The sequence below is a fragment of the Tachyglossus aculeatus genome, chromosome 11 (assembly GCF_015852505.1).
Source record: "Tachyglossus aculeatus isolate mTacAcu1 chromosome 11, mTacAcu1.pri, whole genome shotgun sequence".
Classification (NCBI taxonomy): Eukaryota; Metazoa; Chordata; class Mammalia; order Monotremata; family Tachyglossidae; genus Tachyglossus; species Tachyglossus aculeatus.
Window position 1 is genome coordinate 57,542,145 of NC_052076.1, and position 12,081 is coordinate 57,554,225.

At 43.0% G+C, this 12,081-nt stretch overlaps 1 long non-coding RNA gene across 1 annotated transcript in view; it reads right to left on the reverse strand.

Moving 5' to 3' along the window:
* The window catches only part of LOC119934927, a 41,218-nt gene that overhangs the window by 6,735 nt on the left and 22,402 nt on the right, over positions 1 to 12,081 (reverse strand). Inside the window, exon 2 of the long non-coding RNA XR_005453038.1 lies at positions 2,813 to 2,959. This is a non-coding gene — a long non-coding RNA (uncharacterized LOC119934927). The remainder of the gene's footprint in view (positions 1 to 2,812; positions 2,960 to 12,081) is intronic.

Here is a 12,081-nt window from a genome sequence, read left to right on the forward strand (position 1 = left end):
AACTAATTATAGCCATGCCGTCATTTTATTGAAGACAGACTCCCTCACATCTCTCTGGCTCCCAGAGTATCCGCTTATTCATGCATTCAAATGTGTTCTTCCTAGAAATCTAGCATACTCTAGGTGCTTAATCAGTGTTTGTGGTAATTAACAGTAATTCTTTCTTTAAGTAAATGCAGAGCAACAGTGATGGTTTTTTTAAAAAAAATAACACATCTCTTGAAGATCAGTAACAGATGAAGTGTTGGCATGGAAGGCAGAACCCGATTTTAAGATAGACCTTGTGATATTTGTCTCTTCATTCCAGTCCCTATTTATGTAGCACCTCTGAACTCAGCAGGATTAAATTTGTGAACAAAAAGTATGCTGAGAGAGCTGTGAGGGGGAAATTTTCTTTGGAAGTTTTATCTAAAGCTATATTCCTGAGATTCCCTCCCATCCCCACCTCCCAGCTGAGTGTTTTTGGTGGCTTGAGTTCAGGATCCCTAATCCTGTTAGACTCATATGTCTTCAAACACTTAGTACACTTGTCTGCAGTATGGCCTTGGGCAAGTCACTTAACTTCTCTGTGTCTGTTACCTCATCTGTAAAATGGAGACGAAGACTGTGAGCCCTAGGTGGTAAAGTGACTCTGTCTGACCCAATTATCTTGTATCTACCCCAGAATTTAGTACAGTGCCTAGCACAGGGTAAGTGCTTAACAAATGCCATAATTTTTACAGTGCTCTTCATATAGTAAGTGCTGGATAAGTACCACCAACGATGATGGGTAGAGGTTGCTTTTCTCCACATCAGGAATTGGCCAACACTCAAATATGGAGTGGGTTCAGCTTCTGGGCTACCTAGCTCTCTTTTTGTATTTCTCCCTTTCACTGGCTTTGCAGATTTTATCCTCCATCATTGCCAGAGGGTGAGAAAGGAGGAGAACTGAATTGAATCAATCGATCATTGGTATTTATTGAGCACTTACTATGTGCAAAACACTGTACTAAGCACTTGGGAGAGTACAGTGCAACAGAGCTGGTACACATGTTCCCTGCTCCCAAGGACTGTGAGCTCGTTGTGGGCAAGGAGTGTCTGTTTATTGTTATAATATACTCTCCCAAGCACTTAATACAGTGTTTTACACACAGTAAGCGCTCAATAAATATGATTTAAGGAGCTTACTGCCTAGAGGGGGACCACTTTCAGAGGTTGAGTGGGTGTCTCCGATCAGTCAAACAACTTCCCAGGCCTATTTGAATACTTTTAAGGATGCCTTGGTGCCACAAGAATCCAGCCCAGAGCTGGAGTCCTTCAGAAGGTATTCAAGGCATTGCCCCTCAGCCTGTGGAGTAAGCTATAATTTGAGTTCTTTTCCATGAAGCAAAAGAAGCCCGGTATGGGCAGGGATTGTCTCTCTTTATTGCTGAATTGTACTTTCCAAGCACTTAGTACAGTGCTCTGCACACCGTAAGTGCTCAGTAAATACGACTGAATGAATTAATGAATGAAGAGGGAGAAGGGGGGAGACAGACCATTAAAATAAATAAATAATTTATAATATATTATTTTCACCCTCCCTGAATGTGTGATGATTCCCCGCTAAGGCAGAACCTTCAAAATCCCTTCCACTGGCAGAAACACACACGGGACTCCAGGCAGAGCAACCCCAAGACTCCAGCAATCTTCAGAAATCCAGGAATAGCAATGACCTTGGAGACTTTCAAAACCTCCAAGTGTGCCTGCCATTCGAATCTATCTCCATTCTTTAGCTAACCATTGGGCTGGGAAGTTTGACTCAAGACTCTCCCAATTCTGAGCCCTCCTCTTCATTTAGGATCCCTTTCTCCTCCCCCTTCAAATCCCTCCAGTCCTTAAAAAACAATCCCCTTAAGGAACTCACCCAAGAAATCCCCAAATCCCTTTGTCCAGCTCTGTAAATTCCCCTTTTGTTATTTGGATTCTTCTGTCTCTGTGTTCTGTCACTTAATGTATGGGTGGAATTGCTTAGACTGCTTCCCTTATTGGATTGAAAACTTCTCGTTGGCAGGGAAGGGTCTTCTCCTTCTTTAATAACCCTGCTCTCCAAGCCCACAGCTTTAACACGGGTTGTGTCCTCATCAAATTCCACAGAAAGGAAGACACACACACACACACACACACAGTTTCTTCCAACACCACGGCCTGATGTAGCCAAACAACCTTGTATCATTAGACTGATGTGTCCTAATTCCCTAGCATCACCCTAGCCAAAATTCACAGAGAAGACACATCTTCTGTCAAACCGAGTACCCTCAATAGAACTGTTGGCCAGCTGGCTGACTGCTTTCTGCAAGGGAGGGAAATGTTCTGGCTAACTCAAGAGGAAGAGTTAGTTCTTCTTCTGCTCTCTCCCTTGATTACCGTATGAAGTAGAGGGTCCATAAAAGAAAGTTTTCAATATCTACAAGCTAAAGTGTAGGTGACAGCTCTGAGATTTGGGTATTAACAGGGTTTTGACTGTCAGGAGGTGATAATTAGACTTCGATAATGCTTCTATTTTGGATCTTCATCATTTCATGAGCACCGGTGCTGGAATTGGGGGAGGAGTGCAGTGGTGCTTCCTGAAGGGTGAACGGACTTTTCCCAGCATCCAGGCCTCAAACTGATGTCAAAATAGGCCTCTGGGGCTGCCGCCATCCTTGCTTTGCAACTTTCGGCAACCAAACGTGCAGCACAACCTCAGGCGGAGGATTGGCCGACTTCCCCAACCACAGGTACCCACAGTCCTTCCTGAGGTGAACCACACTGCTGTCGTGGCTCAGGGAGGGGGTTGTGACTATTTTCTCACCTTCTCAGCAAGTGGGACCAGGCTGACTGACCGGTCTCCACGTTCTGGCCCGACTTCAGGCGGATGGTGACTTCAGCCATCAAGGAATCAGTCCACCCTGGCTGATATACGCATATTTGTCCAGGGACCCAAGGGATTGTCTGCAGTCTGGGGAGGAAGAGAGAGTATGGGAAACACTGGTCAGAAACTAAGTCTGTCCCACTCTATGAGCTGATCTCCAGAAGTCTTGCCCCTAGAAGATAGTGGCGCATCATGGAAATTGTCCTGAGCCTAGCAGGTATCTAAAGTTAATTCTATTTCTACCATGCTAGGCGCATCCGGCCTGTTGCCATTAGAAGGGACCCACCAAAAAAGATAAGTGACACCTAGGCAAGGCACAACAAGTGATGTGAGAGATTTTTCTTCTTAGGCATAAGCCCAGAACTGAGAAGATGTTGGGGAATAAGAGAACTCCCATGGTCCAAAACACAGGAGAAGCTGGAGCAGATGAGGTGATCTGGAGGCTCAAAAACCCAACTGACACTGTCCTGGCTGGAAACATTTAATAAGTGTTCCATTTCCAAAGCTTGCCCATTGGCTGGTATTTTAACTTACATTTCCTGGCACTGCTAACTGCAGCAGGATTTCGCCACGAATCTAGTCTCGGGCTTCAGAGGGTACATACCAGAAGCACAATTATTCTCCAGAGGGTTAGGTCATTAGACAAAGTGAATACAGCCCGAGGAGAAATGGTCAGACAGATGGCTCCATGTTGGCTTAGATCAAGAGAGAGAGAGAGAGTGAGAGAGAGAGAGAGGAAAGGGCACACCAGTAGCAAAGCATTTTCAGGAATGGACAGCCTGTTGTACAGAGAACTTGCCACTTTCAGGGCAGAAGGTAGGGATGTATTGATCATCTTTTTGACTAGATACTAGATTCGTCTATAGGCACTAAATTAATCACCACCCTGTCCTTTTCTCATTATAAAATTGTAAATATTTTAAAAATGGCTATTTATCATTAAAATATAATATCATTGAGGTAGGAGTTTGAACAAAGTGGCATCTTTTAAATCCATCTACCTCTAAGATGATAATCATAATGACAGTAATAATAATAATAATTGTGGTATTTGTTAAGCAATTACTGTGTGCCAGGCATTGCTCTAAGCGCTGGGTAGATTCAGGCAAATTGGTTTGGACACAGACCCTGTCCTATATGGGACTTACAGATGAAGTAACTGAGGCATAGTGAAATGACTTGCCCAAGGTCACACAACAGACAAATGGCAGAGCCAGGATTAGAACCTAGGTCTTTCTGACTCCCAGGGCCATCTTCTATACGCTAGGTCACGCTGCTTCTCTAAGATCTGTAGAAACATTAAGTATCCTGCTTTACTTTGGGGAAATATTTCTAGACTACCAAGGGGTAAGAATTCATCTCAGCATTCATCTTTGTTTTTATTTATTAAAATTATTGTTGGCTATATTAACAAAAATCTGGGTAAGAAGTCCTTGAACAGGGCAGTGTTGAGCCTAAATGCAGATTGTCTGGTTCTCTCTCAGCAATTCCAAAACAGGATGTGTTTGGCTGTGAGATTAGCAACAAGAATAAAAAGCCCTGAGACCCAGAGTTGTCTCCTTTTATTTGTTGTTTTCTAAGGAATTGGAGATGGTAAAGCCTTGCATAAGGGAAAAGTGTGGATGCGGGGGAAATGATCAATAGGGTTGTCACTCCATTAGAGAGAAAGGAATTAAAATATAGCAAAAAAAGGGAAACCAATACCCGTATTCCAAGTCCATGAGGAAAAATGTCACCAGCAACTGAAGCAGAATTAATGGTAGCAATGGTACTTATTAAGCCCCCACTGGGTTATATATTGGAAGGGATAAGGCTTCCTTGCTTTGTATCCAGCTTATGGCTTGTCTGTTGAAGACAATATGTGTCTGTTCTCTTTGTCCACACTGTTAGCCGTAAGGCCAAACTTGATGTTAACCCTTATAAGAAAGTATTTGATACAAGAATCAATCAATCGATGTTATTTACTGAGTGCTAACTGTGAACAGAGCACTATTCTGAGGAGGTTCACAAGGAGCGGGCAATCTAGCTGGGTAAAACAGACATTAAAATGAGTTGAAGGGAAGTCACCGAGTATCAAGATATGTGCATGAGGGCTGTCTGGGTGAGGCGAGTATTCAAGTGTTTTTAGATAAGTGTACGGGTGAGGCAATATGGAGGGAAAATAGAGTGGGGACATGAGAGCTTAGTCAAGGAAGGCCTCCCAAAGGAGACATGATTTTAGTAGGGCTTTAAAGGTGGGAAGAGTTCTGGGCTGTAAAATATGTGAGGGATAGGGAAGTTCAGGCAGGAGGGAAGGTGTAAGCAAGGACCTGACAGTGGATAATGCAAGAGAGAGGGTCAGTGAATAGGTTCTTATTAGAGTAGTGAAGTGTGCAGGTGTGCAGGCTAGGTTGTAGAGGGCTAGCAGTAAGGATAACTAAGGGGAAGGGAGCTGATTGAGTGCCTTGTATCTTTCCTGGGGTGAGGAGTTTCTGCTTGATGAAGAGATGGATAATAATAATTACTGTAGTACTTGTTATGTACTTACAGTGTGCCAAGCCCTGTTGTAAGCACTGGGGTAGATACAAGGTAACCAGGTTGGACACAGTCCCTGTCCCACATGGGGCTCACAGTCTTAATCCTCATTTTACAATGGAGGTAACTGAGGTCCAGAGAAGTGAAGTGACTTGCCCAAGGTCACACGGCAGACATGTGGCAGAGCTGGAAAGCATTTGAGGAGTGGGGAGATGTACATAGTATGTCTTAAAAAAAAGATGCAGATAACATAGTGAAATATGGACTGGAGAAGAGAGAGGCTGGAGGCAGGGAAGACAGGAAGGAGACTGATGGAATAGTTGAGATGGGATAAGAAAAGTGTTGAACCAGCGTAGTAGCAGTTTGGATGGAGAGGAAGAAGCAGATTAGGGAGATGTTGTGGAGCTAGAATAGACAAGATTTAGTGACTGAGCATGCAGGTTGAAGGAGAGAGATGTCAAGGAAAATGCCAAGGATGTGGGTTTGTAAGACAGTAAGGATGGTAATTTTTTTAAAAGTATTTGTTCAGTGCTTACTATGTGCTAAGCACTTTTCTAAGTGCTGGCACTGTATTAAGTGCCATTGTGAACAGCGATGGGAGAGAAGATGAGAAGTTCAAGGTTTGGGCATGTTGAGTTTGAGGTGCTAGCAGGACTTCCAGAGAGAGACGCTCTGAAAGTGGGAGAAATGTGAGATCGCAGAATCGGGGAGAGGTCAAGGCTGGCTCTATAGGTTTGGAAGTCATTGGTGTAGAGATGATAGCTGGAGCTGTGGTAGCAAATAAGCTCTCCCAGGGAATGGGCTGTAAATGGAGGATAGAAGAGGACCCCAAACCAAACCTTGATGGGCCTCCCAGAGTTAGCGGGAGGCAGGCAGAGGAGGAGGACCTGACCCAGCACAGGGTAAATTTCTTGGCACATAGTAAGAGCTTAACAAATACCACAATTATTATTATTACTAAAGAGACTGAAAAGGAGCAGTCAGAGAAGAGGGAGGAGAACAAGGAGAGGCTGTTGTTAGTGAAACCAAGGTTGGATGGTGTTTCCTGCAGAAGGGGATGATCCACAGAAATTTAATGAAAATTTTTTCCCAATCATCCTCCTCTCCTATATAAACACAGGTTTGGCCAAACAAAGTCAGGGAATTAGTTTAATGGGGAGAAAATGGAAGCTTATTTGATTCACTAAAAGACACATCCGTGGCCAACAGAGTAGTTAGCTAATAGCATACTTAAAGAACTCTTAACACCCGGGCTTCTGATACAAGAAAACCCAAAAGCTAAATCGAAACGGTCCAATGTTTTAGCCTAAATGTCTCTCAGACAAACTGAGTGCTTACAGATTGCTTCTGGCATGTGGAAGGGAGGAGGGAGAATGGAGAGGAGCTAAGCGGACACCTAACTGCTACTCTCCTGGATCCTGATCGGCTAAATGATCCCACTGACTAGAGCCCATTTCAGTTCTAGCTAAGGATTGGCCTATCCAGGAAGACAGGGGTTAAGGAAAAATAGTTCCCATGGAGGGAACAAGACCTGCTTCACAGTTCCCTTCTCAGCAATTGTATTTTTTTTAACACTTACTGTGTGTAGAGCACTGTACTACGCACTTGGGAGAGTATAAAACCACAGAGTTGAAAGACACCTTCCATGCCCACAAATTTACAGTCTAAAGGGGGAGACAGACATGAATAAAAATGAATATAATAACTCATTGAGATACACAAATAATTTATAATATATAATTTAAAGATAATTCAAAGCCCTACTGATCAAAGGCTGTAGTTGTGCTTCAGACAGGAATCTTAAGCCTCACTCCCTCATCCTGAAAACTCGCTCTCTCTCCATACCATCTCTTAGTGAAAATCTGTCTTCCCCTCTGAGCCAGAGGAGCATTAGAAGAGCCAAGAAGGATTCTTTTCTGCCTTTGGCCCAATCAGCAAAGTTGTCAGCTAAAGTGTGAGCACAGAGTCTTTATTACTGATGGTAGGGATAAGAAGCTGGACACAGCTGGTTATTCATAGCCATCAGATTATATCTGACAAAAGGATAAGAGAGCGAGTGAATGAAAGAGGACTTGAGAAACTCATGATGCCAGGTCGGCCATTTTTTTCTTGGAAAATTCAGTGGCCTTACTATCTCTGGAATGTGTGTTTGTGTTTCAATAAGGCTGGTAAAGCAAAGCTTCTATTTAACACTTTGTTATATGTGGGTGGACAATTCCCCACTCTCTGCCAATCTCACTCTTTAACATGGTGATCTGCCAACTACCACATTTTGCCCGGGCCAGTATGAAGAGACACCCCTTTTTTTGTGCCATTCAGTTAGACACCAGGCACACCCAGGCTTCCAGGATGTCTGAGTTTGTGTTCCCCTTGAAAAGCCAGAATCAATACATTTCAATGGTTTGCTTTTCCAGTTTCTCAGTTGACTCTTTGTACACTGCTGATTTTTTTTTCCTCTAGAAAAATTTCAAAAAGACCTGCATTGGGAAGTGTGCCAACTTCAATAGGCAAGTGGTTTGTAAATTGGTCCGTGCCTTTGATCTCCTCTGGTGGTCCAAATTCGAATTCCATATTCTTGTAGGTCTTGAAATGAAGGGGAACATGGTTTTACTCTGCCTTTCCTCCTTAATCCTTCCAGATTGCTCTGCATGATTGACAGGGAAGTCTAGAACTGATTTAGCTGTTGTATATAAGTAATAAAGAATGTTGGCAGGACATCATCTATCAGATCTCTATCCGTAGGTCAGGTCAAGGCTCCTAGTCTTCCTTCAACATTATATTTAATCAACTTTTAAAACACCTATGAGTGCGCTCACACGCATGCACACACACACACACACACACTCTCTCTCTCTCTCACTCCAAAGCACAAGCACACAGAGTGGTCGTTTTAGGGTGATACTGCTCAGAATCAAAGTTCTACCAGTAAAATGACTCATTATGGTACCCAGAGCTTCAATGTTTAAGCCAATGAACTGTTAATCCATTGTATAATGAGTTTCATGGCTTCTGGTTTATTTTAAAATACAAGGTCTTAATGAACTATTTAAATATTAATGAAAAGCTGAAAACTGCTTTTCCAGATCACATAAAGAAATTTATAGCAAAGGACAATGCTGTTCTATCACATTCCAGGGAGTGCAGAAACCAAAACATTGTGAGCCGTGAAATTCTAAGCACAGGAATCAATGGACTTCTGAGAATTCTAGCTAGACTTTTCAAAACCGGTCATTCTTTTTGGGAAAAGGAAAGAAAACACAGTCTGAGTCATTCAATTTTCCTATAATGTGGGGCTTTGACATGCATGGCTTAGGGCAGTTGCCCTGATAACAGAGCTCAATCAGTCAGTCAATCAATCAGTTGCATTTATTGAGCCCTGATTATGTGCAGAGCATTTTGTTAAGCACTTGGGAGAGTACAATACACTCCCATTGATTAATTACCCCCAATCTTCCAATCAGTCCATCAGTGGCATTTATTGAACCCTTCCCGTGTGCAGAGCACTGTACCAAGCTCTTGGGAGAGTACAATACAATACCATTGATAGATTAGTGCTTTTCTTCCAATGCTAAAGCCATTTAGAGTCTTAGGGTAGTTGGGGACTCCATCAAGACTGGTACAAAGTGAAAACCCAGGTTCCTGGAGTCAGGATGCCCAACAGGAAAGGAGCCAGAGAGATCAGGGAGGATGATAGGGACAGAACAGGGTGTTAAGATTTATTTTTAGGGAGAAGTTATCCTGAGCTGAGACTTGGAATAAAAGTGGTAACTCTCAATCAATCAATTGCTCAAATTCATCAATGATATTTATTGAGCATTTACTGTGTGCAGAGCACTGTACTAAGCACGTGGGAGAGTACAACAGAGTGGGTCGATACGTTCCCCGCCAACAAGGAGCTAGCAGTCTATGGAGACGGTATATCAATGCACATTAATGAGATGGATATTAATATAAATAAATCTTACAGATATGGACATAAATGCTGTGGGATAATTCTTTCTGTAGCACTCGTTTTGGGTACCTACTCATTAGCATTACCAGATTCATAGAAAATCCTCTTCTGGGTACCTGAGATATGTCCCGGGTTCTGGTGGATCTCCGATTCATTCAGTCGTATTTAGTGAGCACTTACTGTGTGCAGAGCACTGAATTAAGCATTTGGGAGAGTACAATATAACAGTAAACAGACACATTCCCTGCCCCCAACGAGCTTAGTGATGCAGAGAGTAGGACCCAGTGGGGATTTGTGGAGATGAGAGCTCTGGAGTTTACCCTGGACTAGAAGAGGCGTGGTTCCAGAATGATTTCCAGAAGAGTGCCGAAAGGACACCCTGCATTGGCCGTCTTTCTTGCCGCTGCAGCAATGACCAGTACCGTTTCATACATATTTAGAGCTCCATGCAGGAAAATGCAGCTTTCCTTAAGGAAAGCAAGCTCAGCTTCCTCCTTCCGTCTCAATCCTACCCTCCTTGGGTTGATTTCTTATGCAAGTAAGTCTAGGAGGAGGTTTGGATTTCTCATATTTTATGAAGGTTCGTGTTGCTTCCGGGAGGGAGATTTAATTTTTACTGTCTAAGCAATTGCCGCATGAATCTGCTCACTTTTTCTCCCAATTCATAAATGTCCATCCAATTCCAGGGAAGAGGACTGAATAATTACCTAAGTGGCCCTGTCCATGGAGCTGTGTGTTCAGTTACTGCAGATTGTGCTCTACCAAGCTTTTAGTACAGTGCTTAGTACAGTCGGGTGCTTACTTAGGACCCTTCTGAGGCTGAAAGGGGGGCATCTGCTCAGCCAAGGTCAGACGTGGTAGGAGGGGAGAATATAGCTCAGTGTCTTTAGGAAGCCTGTCCTGGCTTAAATGACTAGTCTGCTCCTCAAAGAGGAAACGTTTCCTGGCAGAATCCCTACAGGAATGTTGTAGGCAGCTCCACTCTGCTCTGCTCATGCCATGTGTAGGTAGGTTTGATGTAGGTAGGCCCTGGGTCTTGTGTCTAATTATTCACCTGTGTATTCTCTCCCCGCACTTAAAAGAGTGCCTTGCCCTCTTTAAGCACTGAATAAATAATATTACTATGATGACAACAATAGTGAAGGGCCCCACTTAGTCCATACTACAAGGTGCCTCAAAATAGTACAGTGCTATGCACACAGTAAGTGCTCAATAAATAGTATTGAATGAATGAAATGTCCCGAGTTGGGCACTTGAGGAGCCTTAAATCCTGCTGCTCAGGTCATAATTATCGTAATTCTTGTCTTTTATATGCGTTTCTACTTTCCTCATGTGTCTGTAACCAGCCCCTTTCCCCTCCTTACTCTTTGACTAAGCCCCATGGGGTACAAGACCATTTCTACATCCTATCAGTGGTCTTCTCTCTCAGTGCTTAGTACAAGTGTTTTGCATACAGTAATCATTTAATAAATACTATTTCTACTTCTACTACTAGTACTCTGATTTCTGTCTGTAAATACGATTGACTGACTAATTTAACCTTGAATTGAGCCTGCAACTCTCCTCTCTCCTTCAGCCTGTCCTCTCCCCATCTCCTGTTTTATTTTCAAAAAACAAGTCAACTCCTCACACTCTGTGGCCCCCCCACTTCGGATAAATCCCTTACTTTGTGCGATAAGGCATGTGAAATATAAACTGTGGATGCTGTTTTTGAAGGCCCTACATCAAATAGTCCCATTACCAGAGATCATTCCAACTGGATATTTGTGAGCCAACTTGAATGTCAGTTAAAAGAAGAGCCAAAGTTCCAGCCCGGAAAGTAGCCAAAGCTTGTGGAGAAGCAATTAGGAGATAGGCAGTAAGGTTTTATCTCCTCTCTCCATGCCTGGAAAATGAATGCCCGACACAAGGACAAGCAGTTGGATGAGTTTCCCAGACTAATGGATTCCTTTTCCCACCTGGCCAGGAGTAAAGCACTTGATTACTGCCACACAAACCACTACCCACTCCCCCTTCAATTTGTTCATTTGATTGGCACATCTGTACATATGTGTGTTGATTGGGTGACTGTCTGGTCTCTCGTATTCGATTGTAAACCCCATGAAATCATGGATTCCACCCACACTCTAGAAAATAGTATAGCGTGAACCCTATGGGAACTCAGTAAATAGTCACCGAGGAATTTCAAAAAGGATATGAGGAGTCTCCTCATTTCTGTTGCTTTTTTCCTCCTATCTGCTCCCCAATCAGTTGATCAATCATATTTATTGAGCACTTACTGTATGCAGAGCACTGTCCTAAGCACCTGAGAGAGTACAATATAACAGTTAGTAGATATGTTCCTGGCCCACAATGAGCTTACCATCTAGAGGGGGAGACAGACATTAATATAAAAATAAATTAAGGATCTGTACCTAAATGCTGTGTGATGTGCAATTCCAAGTGCAAGATTGATGTAGAAGGGAAGAAAAAAGCCCTGTGGGAAATGGAAAAGTGGGAAAAGAACATTTATTTTAATCTTTTGACAAAAATGTCCTTTTACAAGCGGGTCCTCTCATGTCTCCTGGAATGTGAGTTCCTTGAGGGCAGGATCATGTCATATAATGGGCCCCCCCTTAGCACATTCTGGGTACTAGATGAATATTTAAATTTGATTATCGCTTTTAAATAGACAAATTTTAAGATCACTGAGTATGAAACTAGTCAAGTAATGGACCTTATAGCCACTGAATGTGCAAGATAC